We start from the raw sequence: 14,213 nt of genomic DNA, 5'->3' as shown, positions 1-14,213 counted from the left end.
ATGCTCTGCTCGCAAATTAGGACTTTTTTTCAAAGGCGAGTTAGGCATGCTTACAAAAGAAACTGCCGCACTATACTTAAAGCTGAATCAGGAACCTCATTTTCTCGAAGTGGGAAATGTTTCTTTCACTTTGCAGAAAGCTGTCAAGACTGAGTTGTTAAAGATGGAAAAATGGGCTAAAGCAGAATATGAGACGCCTGTTTTACGTGTAATCAAAAGTGACGGTAGCATACGCCTGTATGGAGATTATAAGATGACAGTGAACAATTGTCTTGATGCCACACGATATCCGTTACTGAGGGTCGCTGACTTGTTTGGCGCGCTTTCTGGGTACGTATACCTTTGAAAGATCGACCTGAACCACCTTTAGCCGCAATTGGTCATATCAGAGACATCAACACATTACCTAACAACGAATACACAAAAAACAAGGGTTTGTTTGTCGTGAAACGATTAAGTTCTTGGCTCGCCAGGCATTTTCCAAATGATAATGAACAAGAAGCTAAAGGGCCTCAGTGGTGTTCGCTGCTACGTGGACGACATTTTGATCACGGGAAAAGCAACAGAAGACTATTTGGGCAACCTCGAAGCGTTTCGTTGTTAGAGCGTCTTCTGCTCCTTGACGTGAGATTGAAAAAAAAGAGAAATGCTCTATTTTTTCAATACCTGGGCCCCAAAGTCAGCGCTGATTTCGTTTAACCATTATTTTTTTATTTATTTATTTTATTACCCACAGCGCCTTAACAGGCATTACAGTGGGGGAGGGTATACATAAAAAGATAAAAAAATACATACAGTGTCAGTCACACAACTAATAAAAATAAGCACTAATCACAATCAGTCACAAAAATACAGATGTCATTGAAACAAACTTATGCGATAAAGACTACGGGCTGCTCCAAGCTCCGCAGCCGAAGTCATAGAAACAGCTGTAATCTGTCTTGGGCGCCGTGAACTGTTACGACTAAAACCCCTCCATACAAGTTTTCGCCGACCAGGTTAAGTACCGCCAACCTACACTCCTCCTCCGCGCCTCTCTCTCACTTCTCCCTCGCTCAATCCCTCAGTTTCCGGCGTCAAGTGGAGCTTACGTAGTCCAGCTTCTGGTTTTCAGCGGGAGCGACGTCACTGCTGTGCAGAGGTGCGAGCGTGAAACAAGCAAAAATTACGGATCCGGAAATCCAGGAAGTGGAAAAAGCAGAACCGGAAACCCCGGAAACGGAAATTGCGGAAGCGGAAGTGGTTTGAGCGACGAATCAGGGAACAGCGGCGCTCATCATAGATTGGCGCTACTTAGCAAAAGCGGCGGTGGCGTATGAATGGAGGGGGTTTAGTTACGACGACTTCGTTCCCCAGTTGACAACAAGCACGCAATCATTTTATAGACTTCTGTTGAAAATGTAGCATAGAACTGCGACAGGCATTCTGAAGAAGAGTTTAGCGAAGTTGCAGCCCTATTGGCGTAACCACCTATGCTCGCACACGGAGAGATGACATCTTTTTTCACAGGCGCTGTGAACTAATAGTACATCGCGGCTGCGTCGTGCTTGGCACAACAGTGGTTGGTCCTGGAAAGCTGCATATTTCTTTCAGGACGAACTCCATGACGGCAACCCGGCATCGTACACAGCTAGGAACTAGCACGTAGTTGCGTGTGGTGCCTATCCCTTGACGCACATCTAGAACGCTGCATTAGAAGCTGCGTCAATGGAGCAACATAATGCTCCAGTGAACGCGCTTCACCCGTCGTCCTGGCCGATATTGCCTTGGCCGCGTGTTAACACCGTCTTTGCAGTGCGTTTTGAGCAATCAATGTTTCTTGTGGTGGTAGATGCGCCGTCGAAGAGGCCAGATGTTTTCGAAATGTGGTCGACAACTGCGGAAGGCACGATCCGTTGTATGACGGATTTTTTGGACGATTTGGTTTCCAGAAATAATTTTTTTCCGATAATCAAGCGCAGTTTATTTCGTGCGACTTGAAACGCTTTGGGCAGGCATTGGGTCCGCAGCGCGTTCTCACGGCAGCCTACCACCCAAGCTCCAATAGCCTCGCAGAACTCTTTATTCAAACCCTGAACAACATCCTCCGTAAAGGCGGCGCAGGAGAGATACGGCAGTATAGCTGCATAACTTTTTCATGTCAGATTGCAACTCGCCTCATGCTACTACCCATGAATCACCAGCGATATTGCTTTTTGGGATGCGTTTGAGTAGTCTACGAGATACCGCGAAGCCGCCGGTGGGGAAAAGAGCAGGGCGTCAACAATTCAAGCGGGCACTAATACGTCCTTGTCGCGACCGTCACTTCATCGTGGGTGAGAAAGAATTGGCACATAATTATTGCGGGAAAGCCAAAGCGGGTTCCCGCAGTGATTGTTGCTCAAATGGTACTGGTCCTATTTGAAGTTCGTGCAGCCACGCCCAGGGGCATCTTCACTTGGCATCGCCAACAGGACGAGCTCCTGCAAGGCCATGCAGAGTGCGCTCCTGTTCATGGAACCACTGGCGAAACTGATGCCAGTGAGTCCCTGGCTTTTCCCGCAAATGGCAGCGCGCACGCTCGTCACAGGTCGCCACCGCCCATGGTAACTCCGGGTACGCTTCTAGCAACTCAAGCATCTCCGGCAAGACGCTACCCCACACGAGATCGAAACCTATCAGACATATTGAACGCCACACTCCAATTGAGTTGTGTATGATTTAAACGGGAGGAAGTGTCGTGTCTGATTAGGCACTACTGATAGCGGTACTCTGCGAAGTCGCATGTGTCGCAAATGGTTTGCGGCTACTCTTTTCTTCCGAGCCACCAAACCATAAGCATGCGTCAATATATGTCGCCCTACCGGGAACTTGTCCTTTCGTTTGTCACAGCTGATGGGAACCTAACATGAAGAACGCCACATACCCAGTGGCGCACACTAAGTGACCGAACTTGGCGTCAAGGGGTTTCATTGAAGAGTACCACATAACCAGCAGTTTGCACCCAGTTTCTCAGTTTGGTCCAACCTTTGGTTGTGAATCCGATTTTATGAACACATCAGTCTAACGCTGCACGAATTTGACCATGAAATACCCCGTGACCGAAGTTGGAGGGAAACAGGTTAGGCGCGCACTTACATATACCTAGACCAAAAACTGGGTGATGTTGTCAAAGAATGCTAACAGAATTCAGTATCTCTGAATTTTTTTCCCGTGCTGGGTGGGATCGAACAGCCGTCATACATTACTGCAAGCCACGGGCGGACAACGCGGAGGCGTCGTTCCAAGAGTAAACGGGTCCAGTGTGAAGCGCGAGGGAGGAGTGCAGCTGCATAACGCCTCATACATTGTTGTGCGCTGGGCGTGTTGGTATGAAATTGGGATAAACTTTCAGTGAAAGAAGTCAAGGACAAAAGTGATATGTAGGCCCCACGATGTGCAATACCTGATCTGCATCGACTTTGGCAATACGGTGAGTCACTACGGTGTGTCACTACGTTGTTTCAGTGCTAATGGTCTTGACATTGACTTTCATTTTGGAAATGATTCCGGCAGAATTTTTTAAACAGCGAAGCTGTTTAAGCTGGAGGTAGTCCGGTGGTGTGCGCCCAAAATGTGGGCCGATCCTGGAGACTAATAAAACGCCTTCCGAAAGCAATGTCTCTGGTAATTCATCGGTGAATCATGGGTGATTCATGACGCAAATTGTAATTTGACATCAAAAATGTATGCAGCTTGACTGTGAACTAGCGAAGCTGTTTAATTAAGTTCGAGGATGGTCCGTCGAGTGTACGCCGCATAACCTCCGCTGGCGATGACTTCACCATGCGTCAACGAGCAACGCTTCACCCCAGCTGCGCCGACCGCACCGAGCCTCACCACAGCGGCGTGAGCCGTGACGTCATCGCACGCGCCACATCGCCTCTCCTTAGCTTCACCAAGCCATGACGTCACCGCGCCGTGCGGAGTGGTTGCAACGGTTGCGCAGAGGCGTCACTACGCCGTGACGTCACTGTGCCGACCCACGGGATATATAGCTCCGCGTCGCCGCCGCAGCGACCCAAAAACCCCGCCTGGTGGGGTGGCCAGCTTCGCTGTTTGCCCAGTCTTCGCACTACTAGTGTGAATATGCCCCTAATTTTTTACAAAAAAAAGACCGGCACTTTGGCAGGACTCACAACGCCGTGCACATGTCAAATTCTGCACGGGCAGAACTTCACAGGTGCACTAAAAGGAGAGCGCTAATCACACATTAGCGCCCTCCTTTCAATTGCACATGAAATAAACAGAAGTGACGCAGAACAGCAACTGTTTTAGATGTTGTTATGAAAGGATCTTTAAGCAGGCGGTCGATTGGCGTTTTCAGTGTAGATGTGCGAGAATCGCTGATACATACCTGATTAAGAGTCATAGACAGGATGCAATCAACCCCCTGAAATTGGTGAAAATATATATTTTTATTAAACAGAAGAAAAGATGCGGTTATCCTGAAAGGCGAAGCATCGATTGCGATAGCATATATCAGTTATACGATGTAAAGATAGTCGTTTTATCAGCATTATACACTTTTAAATATTTGCTTACTAACTAAATTAATTGTAGGGAAGAATATTATCGCTATTTGGAGGAGCACAGTGTTCTGATCTTGCAAGAAGATGACGATTGAGGAAGCTCGAAGCTTCCGCTGTTTCCTGCCATTGTCGGTTCGATTACTGCTACGGTGTCTTTTTTATAAAAGGTGTAGCCATTCAAAATCCCCCATTATATTTGGTGGAGGTGCTGGTTCCATACAACCCTGGACCTCCACAGCCGTACTTTGCTTTCTGTTTCTGTGGTGGCCACGGAAGAAGAGCAGCAGGTTGGTTCCATGCGTCCGACGGTGGTCTGTTCCGGCACTATACGGTAACGCGACCCTGCTTTCTTCAGCGGAGCCGACAGCTAGTAGGGCGAGCATTGGCTTGAATCATGCAGCCGGGTAAACAAGCATTGCAAATGGGACGACGCGCATAAGCTCCACAATGTTATATTAAATGCGAAGCATTTGTTGGCGAACATTTGCCACTTTGAGAGTATCTACCTAACTATCTATCTATTTATCTATCTATCTATCTATCTATCTATCTATCTATCTATCTATCGGTCGGTCTAGCCGCCTACGTCTTGGTGTTCTCATTGTCGTTTCATTAACTTGGTATATACCAAAATTGGCATAGTAGGACGAGCGTGTATGATGAACATAAAAGATAGGTCATGACATGGATGTCATGACATGCGTGTCATATAGGTCATGCAACAGCCAACTACGTATTGGTGCTCTCATGGTCGTTTCGTTAACTTGGTGTCATAGTGTGACATAGTGTGACAAAAGCGTATGAAGAACATAAACGATAGGTCATGGCATGAATTCCATGACATGCGTGTCATGTAGGTCATGAAACATTAATCTTGATGCTCTCATGGATAAAAAAACCCAATGTGGCAAAGAATCGATAATTAATTATGGTAATGTGTGCAAGTATGGTTATGATAGTAACGATAACGATAGAATACAGTAATTACTCAATAATGACCATGACTCAGGAAAAAATGAAAATGTCTCAGCAAAAGAAGATAAGCACTGATCAACCACTGTAATGGGTTCGGATGCGGGGATTAAGTGAAGGAAACACTTAGGTATGATGGTAGAAGTCATATTCATGAGCATGACTCACCAAAAATGACCAACTCAGCGAAAACTTATTAACACTCAAATACCCATGGAATGGGTACAGACGTGGGCACCATGTGAAGGAAACGCTAAAGGATGACGATAGAAGTCATAGTCATGCGCATGACTCCGCTAAAATGACAATGGCTCAGTGAAAACAGAATAACACTTAATTACCACTGAAATGCGTTCGGACGTGGGTACTAAGTGAACGAAACAGTACAGCATGATGGTAGAAGTCATAGTCATGAACATGACTCAGCAAAGATAATGAACTCGGCAAAAAGTAATTAACACTCAGAAGCCACTGGAATGGGTTCGTACGTGGGCACTAAGTGAAGAAAACACCAAAGGATGGCAGTAGAAGTCATAGCCATCAGCATGACTCAGCAAAAATGACTAATTCCGCGAAAATGATTAACACTCAAAAGCCGTTGAAATGCGTTCCGGTATTAATGATAGGTCCTGACATCAATGTCATGACATGCTTGTCATGTAGATCATCAAACAGCCACCTACATCTTGGCGCTCTCATGGTTGTCTCATTAACTTGGTATGCTCCTGCATACTGCTTCGCATAACATCGATTCCCACAGTGCCGGCGTTTTTTTAGCTACACTGACGTCGCCAGACAGGCGGTTCGCAATCACGAGATGGACCTTACAACCTGGTTGCCCTAAGAACGAAACTCGTGGAGCTATTCGGATGTCCAGCTGTTCGCATGTTGCGTGCCGAAGACTGCTTGCGAGGACGAGATCAACAGCATGGCGAGACGTACACAAGCTACATTGAAGATATGGTCGGCCTTTACAAACGTGTAAGTCCATCCATGACAGAGGCCGACAAGATCCAACACATATTGAAAGGTGTCAATGAGGAGGCATTTCAAATGCTTGTCGCCAAGAATCCGCAAACGGTAGCCGACGTCATTCAACTGTGTCAGAGCTATGACGGAAGCTGCGTAAGCAACGCGACTCCACTTGCAGTGCCTGCTTGCCTGAAGAAACGATTTAACCCTAACAACTCCTAGCGTTACTTAGGACCACTCCATGTTACTTAACGAGATTAATCAGTTCGTACGCGAAGAGGTTGCGCACCAGCTGTCGCTGGTACCTTGTACCGTTGGTGCTGCCCCATCTACGCTGCTGCCATACATACAGCGCCTAGTGCAAGAGCAAGTTTCTGAGGTACTCAGCGCAGCGCCCACGATACCGGTGACTAGAGCCCTGAACGGGCCGATTTTTGCGGCCCGGGCCCGGCCCGGGCCCGTTTTTACATTGGGCGTCACGCCAGAGCCCGATCAAAACTTTTATGGCAAGACCCGGGCCCAGCCCGGGCCCGGAAATAATCTACGTTACCCGCCCGGCCCGGCCCGCCACCTCTTTAACTTAAGCCCGAGCCCGGCCCGAGCCCGGCCCGAGCCCGGCTCGAAACCGGCCCGAACCCAGCCCGAGACCGAAAAATACATGTTTTTCAGAGTTGAGAAGCCCGAGAATAACTCGCAGAAAGCCCGAGCCCGGCCCGGGCCCGCGTCAAAAAACCCGAGCCCGTGAAAAAACTGCTCTACCCGGCCCGGCCCGGCCCACGGGCCGGGCCGGGCCCGGGCTTTCGAGTAAGCCCGAGCCCGTGCAGTGCTCTACCGGTGACTACTGAATTTACGATAACTTGGGCAGCTAGTATGTGCGGCTGGGAATGTGCCACTCTAGAATAATGAAAGAGATCCCTTAAAATTCCTGATACTGAGCGGAATCAAACCCACATCGCAAATGTTTCTCAAGGACAAGAACCCAACGGATTAGGATGATGCGCCACAAATGCACATGATATGGGCCGTTTTTCAATGAACGCCTTTCACGCCAACGATTTTGCAAGCTGCACTATAATACAATGTGTATGCATAGCTTTTGCACGAACGTAGCGCCAACTTGGGTCACTGAGTATGTGCCGCTGAGTGAGCGCAAAGCGAAGGAACTATTCCTCAACGTTCGCAGCCACCGGCGTGCTACGCATAACGCATTTATAAGCTTTCGCACGCTCCGGTGTGCCACTTATTTCGAATGGCACCCAGCGCTTCGCGGTGGCGGCGCTAGATGGTGCCGAGTGTTGTTACGTTTCACTACCATCATTTCAATGGTGGCAATAGATTGTGTGGGTATACTGATTCAGTGCTACCGCATTACCGTGGACAGTCATCGTGAGGCGTGTGTGCGGAATTTTTAGATACGAAGCATCTTATGGCGGGGGCTTTGTCCGTCCCTCCCGCGGCACCCACACCCGTACAGCGCATGTGCATCCCCTCCCCCTCTCTCTCCTCTCCTGCGCTCCCCCCTTTCTCTCCTCTAGCAATGCTCTACTGTACGGAGCGGCGCCCGCGTGCCACACCCCCAAAGCGCATGCGCGTCCCCTCCCCTTCTCTCTCCTCTCCTACGCTCCCCCATTTCTCTCCTCTAGGAATCTTCTACGGAGCGGCGCACGCGTGAATCAGTGGATACAGTGGATCCCACGGGACGCTACTTCTGCTCACATGCAAGCTGACACCGCCACCCACAGTGAGCTGCCACTAGATGTGAAAGCACCTTTCCCAAGTGACCCCCAGGGCGATTTCATCCACCGCAAGGAGATTCTCCGCCGCACCACACGGGATTTAATTCCACTGTGTGGTTCAAACCTCCCAGGCGGCCTTACACGCCAGGAGGAGGTGGTGTTGTGGAGACTGCGTGTGGGGATGGCAGTTACCCCATCGGTCACCTATGCCTGGACACAACACCTCCGAAGATCATTTGCGGATACCTGCCCATATTGCCCAGCTCAAGCGTCCGCGGCAACAATCAAACCCCTGTTGTGGACATGCCCCGGTCTAAACCAGATACGACGGCGCAACCTGCAAACAGTGGGCCTTCTTCCTATGTGACCACCGGATTATGATTCATGGCTCTGTGGAAGCAACCATCGAGCTGTTCATCGCCGAAACCGGCCTACATTTCTATATTTAGTGGTTCATGCCGTTGGGCGAACTTTCGAAATAAAAACAGAGTAAGCGTAATTCTGGCGACTTGCATTTTGGCCAGCAGAGACGCGCTGAAAATGCCACATTTCATTTGTATTGATTAATTACGGAGAATATATAATATGACTAAACAGGGCTTTATGAAAATTCTAACATTACTTATTTGACGCTTCGGATGGCAACCGATTTTTGTAGAGGATGAATTTACAAGCGTCGATATTCAATTTATGTACGATTCTTCTATAGTCAAATCCTCCTCGTGCAATGTTTAAACTAACCAATTTGATGAGGACTAAAAAATTGTAAAAGAAATTTACTTTAGGCAAAATAAACGAACATATATTTACATTTATAAATGTATATTGCCACGCGTCTTCAAAAGGGGCTGACGACATTTATTGAGAGCGGCTGGGCTCTGGCGAAAACGGCGGCGAGAGGCAACTATCGAGCGGGGGCGGTTAGCACGCGCACTTCTTTCTTCTTGCGCCTCTGCGCTTGCCCTATGCCCACTACTACAGGTGACATTTCCCCCCTTCCTCGGAAAGAGCATCGGCTCGATGCTCAAGAAGTGGTGTGGGAAAGAAAAAAAACAACAACAAAAAACAACACACGCTCAATGAAGATGCTCGCGCATAGAACACAGCGAGAGCTACAGCAGCGTACCTAGAAACAATACTCTACCTCTTTAGAAACTGAGAGGTAAGTGCATTAGGTGCAAATGGGCGCGTAAAAATCACTAACGCGCAACGTAGGGCTTCATGCGTACGACGTGAACTACGTCAGAACTAGGTGGTTGTCGGCGCCGTGTTTGCGCCGCACTGTCTGGAACGACTTCATAGTTGACGTCACTAATGCGGCGCAGCACTTTGTAGGCGCCAAAATACCGACTGAGCAACTTTTCACAAAGGCCATGGCGGCGAACAGGGGTCCACACCAACACTTGGTCGCCGGGACTGTAGCGCACTTGCCGGTGACGGATGTTATAGCGCCGTGCATCTGCGTGTTGCTGCTCACCGATGTGCAGCCGCGCGAGCTGGCGAGCCTCCTCAGCGCGCTGAGCAAATTCTTCGGCGTCAGTAGTTAGGTTCTCGGCGTCGTGGCACGGAAGCATAGCGTCCAGCATTGTCTGTACATCGCGGCCGTAGACAAGGCGAAATGGTGTGAAGCGCGTTGTTTCTTGTACGGCGGTATTATACGCGAAGGTCACATAAGGCAGGATACGATCCCATGTTTTGTGCTGGACGTCGATGTACATAGAGATCATGTCTTTGATGGTCTTGTTTAATCGCTCCGTAAGGCCGTTGGACTGCGGATGGTAAGCGGTCGTCTTTCGATGCCTGGTGTTGCTTAGTTGAAAAATTTCGTCCGTGAGCTGTGCCGTGAACGCCGTTCCTCTATCTGTGATAACAGTGGCTGGGGCACCATGGCGCAATAAAATGTGACACATGAAGAACTGCGCTACTTTAGAAGCCGTGGCTCGTGGGAGCGCCTCTGTGTCGGCATAGCGGGTTAAATAGTCAGTGGCGACAATCACCCACTTGTTGCCGTCGGTTGACAGAGGAAAAGGCCCAAGAATGTCCAAGCCGACTTGGTCGAATGGCTTATGAGGTGGTTCAATGGGTTGCAATAGCCCGGCGGGCTTCAGGGGTGGTGACTTTCGTCGCTGACATTCACGGCAGCCTTTCACATACTGCTTGACGCTTGCTGAAAGTCCGGGCCAGTAATACATCTCGCGCACTCTAGCAAGCGTTCGTGAGGAGCCGAGGTGGCATGATGTAGGCTCGTTGTGGCAAGCGAAAAGAATATCATCCCGCAAGTCATTGGGAACTACTAGGAGGTAGGCTCGATCATTCGGGCGGGCGTTCTTCTTGTACAGCACATTGTCTCGTAGACAGAAGGACGTCAAGACGCGACGTAGATGGCGTGGTATGGTTGTTTCACGGCCCTCTAAGTGGTCGATGAGAGGTCGAATTTCAGTGTCGTCAAGCTGTGATTTGACCAAGTCCGACGTAGTAAGGGCGCCCAGGAAGCCGTCGTCGTCCTCTGACTGCCGACTGAAAGATTCGGCGGGAGCACGCAACAACGTGTTGGCGTCTTCGTGCTTGCGGCCAGACTTATAAACTATGGTGACGTCGAATTCCTGTAGTCGCAAGCTCCACCGTGCCAACCGTCATGAAGGATCGCGTATGTTCGCCAACCAACATAGAGCATGGTGGTCTGAAGGGACGGCCGTGGAGATAAGGGCGAAACTTCGTGATCGCCCAGACGACCGCGAGACACTCTTTTTCTGTAGTAGTGCGAGTTCGCCTCGGCATGGGACAGCGTGAAGGCTATTACTCGTTCAATGCCGTCTTGACGTTGGACGAGTACTGCGCCAAGGCCGATGTTGCTGGCGTCAGTATGCACCTCGGTGTCAGCCTCTTCGTCGAAATGTGCCAGGACGGGTGCTAACTGCATGCGTTGGCGTAGTTCAGCGAAGGCCGCTTGTTGCTCATTCGTCCAGGCAAATGGCGTGTCATCCCTGGTAAGGCGAGTCAGGGGTTCCGCAATCTTCGAGAAGTTGTCGATGAAGCGGCGATAATACGCACACAAGCCCAGGAAGCGTCGGACGGCCTTCTTGTCGGCAGGACGAGGAAAAGCTGCTACAGCGGCAAGCTTGTCGGGATCGGGTCGAACTCCTTTGGCGCTGACGACGTGTCCGATAAACTTGAGCTCTTGATAACAGAAGTGGCACTTCTCTGGTTTAAGCGTGAGGTCAGCCGATCGGAGCGCTTCTAGCACATGCCGCAGGCGATGAAGATGTTGCTCAAATGTTTCAGAAAAGCCAACTACGTCGTCAAGATACACAAGGCAAGTCTGCCACTTCAATCCAGCGAGGACAGTATCCATCATTCGCTGGAAAGTTGCTGGGGCTGAACACAAACCGAAAGGGAGCACTCGAAATTCGTAAAGGCCGTCGGGAGTCACAAAGGCAGTTTTCTCGCGGTCTCGTTCGTCTACCTCGATCTGCCAGTATCCACTATTCAAATCGAGTGACGAAATGTACTGGGCACGCCGCAGTCTATCTAACGAGTCGTCGATACGTGGCAGTGGGTACACGTACTTTTTAGTTACGTTGTTGAGCTTCCGGTAGTCGACGCAAAAGCGTAGAGTTCCGTCTTTCTTTTTGACGAGAAGGACCGGAGACGACCATGAGCTGTTGGAAGGTTCGATCACGCTGTCTTCAAGCATCTCTTGTACTTGCGTACGAATCGCTGCGCGTTCCTTTGCCGACACGCGGTAAGGCTGCTGGTGTATCGGGCGTGCGTCGTCGCATGTGATGATCCTGTGCCTTGTAACCGAAGTCTGGCGTACCTTAGACGAGCTTGCGAAGCATGCCCTGAATTCAAGCAAGAGCTCGTGCAGTGCTGCCTGTTTGTCGTTAGATAACTCGGGATTAATGCCGACGGTGCCCAGTGAGTTGTCAGCCAGCCTCACTGGTTCAGGGGCAAAACATTCAGCAACGTGTTCCTTTTCTTCGGCAAACGCTATCGAAGTACCGCGGAAGAGGTGTCGATGCTCGTTACTAAAGTTGGTGACTAGCAACTTAGATCGGCCATCACGAAGCTGTAGCACACTCCTGGCCGCACAAACATCTTGTGTCAGTAGATGCGCAAAGTTACTTTCTGCGACCACTCTACCTTCGCGCATTCCACCGCACATCACTTCGACTAGAACACTGGCTCGTGGAGGCAGCGTAACACTTTCGGCGGAAACACGTTGCGCGTCGTCACGTCGTTTGTCGTCGTTTGTGTCGATTGCTTGGTCGGCTGAGAAGGTGACTACACCGCCCCGTAAGTCAATAACAGCGCCGTATTCCTGCAGGAAGTCAACTCCGAGAATGACGTCGCGGGAGCATTCGCGTAGGACAAGGCAACTCGCCACGAATGTCGATCCTCCAATTCGAACTCTTGTCGTGCAGGACCCCAGTGGAGTAACGACGTGACCGCCAGCCGTACGAATCTGCGAGCCATGCCAAGGGGTAACTACTTTCTTCAGAAACGTCGCCATCTTCCCGCTTAATATAGAATAGTCCTCTCCGGTATCCACTAAAGCGCTAACCGCGCAACCGTCGATCACCACCGGTATGTCGAGCGGAAGCCGGTCATTCCGTTCAGCTGCAGTTGATGTCAGACCGGTACCCTTGTTTACTCGCGTCGATCGGAGATCTTCAGCGCGTCGACTGCCAGCGGCCTCGCCCCCAAAGGTCTCTGTAGTTAGTTTTCCCGGCGGGGACTTGGCGACCGTCCGCTCGAATACCGCTGGGGCGATGGTGAAAATCGCCTTGGCGACGGCGAGCGTGACTGCCGCCCGGTAGGCGGTGGCATGCGTTGCTGAGCCAGGTAATCCTCGATGTCCCGAGGTCGTTGGCCCAGTCGGGGTGGCGGCGAATAGGCGGAAAAGCCCCGCAACCCGAGGCGTCGGTATGGGCACTGGCGGTACAAATGATCTGCCTCACCACAGTGGAAACACAGAGGACGGCGATCCGGAGTGCGCCAAACGTCTGACTTCCGAGGGGACATGTGTCGATCATCGGCGTAATGCACTGGTCACTCTTGCGGAAGCACAGCCGGAGAAGCGGCATTAGGAATCGCTGGAGGCGTGCGCCGTTCCTCGATGTATGGTACCGGTTGGGCGGGTGGAAGTGCAACCGGATGAGCGGCCTGAACAAACAGCGGCGGGGACGAAGCAGGCTGTCGCAAGACTTCTGCGTAGGTCGCACGGTGGTGTACAGAAGGTGCAGGCGCGGTGTTAGGAAAAGGAACGGTGGACCGGAGCGCTTGGTTCACTTCATCTCGTATTACACTCGCAATGGAGCTCACCGTGGCTTGTGGGGTGCCATAAACCTTCAGTATCTCTTCGCGCACAACGGTGCGGATGAGGTCTCGAAGGTTGTCATTGTGGCTTCCGATGGCCGTGGACATGTCCGTAGTCGCGTTCACTTGCCGCTCGTAAAAGTTAGAGCGCTGCTGAAGCATCTTCTCCATACTGACCGCTTCGGATAGAAATTCGGCGACAGTCTTCGGAGGATTGCGCACCAGACCAGCGAAGAGCTGCTCCTTCACCCCTCGCATCAGGTGACGCAACTTCTTGTCCTCGGTCATTCCAGGGTCTGCTCGTCTGAAGAGGCGCGTCATACCTTCGACGAACGCGGTAACGCTTTCGTTGGGAAGCTGGACGCGGACCTGAATTGCTCGTTCGGCTCGTTCGCGGCGATCAGGACTGACGTAAGTGTCCAGTAGACGACGGCGGAACTCGCGCCACGACGTCAGTTGCTCCTCACGGTTTTGAAGCCATGTACGCACGCCGTCCTCGAGGCAAAAGTAGGCATTCCTACGTTTAGTCGCGTCGTCCTATTCGTTGTATTCGGCGACGCGCTCGAAGTCGGCCATCCAGTCTTCGATGTCTTCGAAGACGTCGCCATGGAACGCCTTCGGCACCAGCGGGTTCTGAAGTGTATACCGGTTCGTCATTGCACGT

The sequence above is a fragment of the Dermacentor silvarum genome, chromosome 9, assembly GCF_013339745.2.
Source record: "Dermacentor silvarum isolate Dsil-2018 chromosome 9, BIME_Dsil_1.4, whole genome shotgun sequence".
In the NCBI taxonomy this organism is placed as follows: Eukaryota; Metazoa; Arthropoda; class Arachnida; order Ixodida; family Ixodidae; genus Dermacentor; species Dermacentor silvarum.
The sequence above is the reverse complement of the archived record's forward strand: the minus strand, read 5'-3'. Positions refer to the sequence as shown.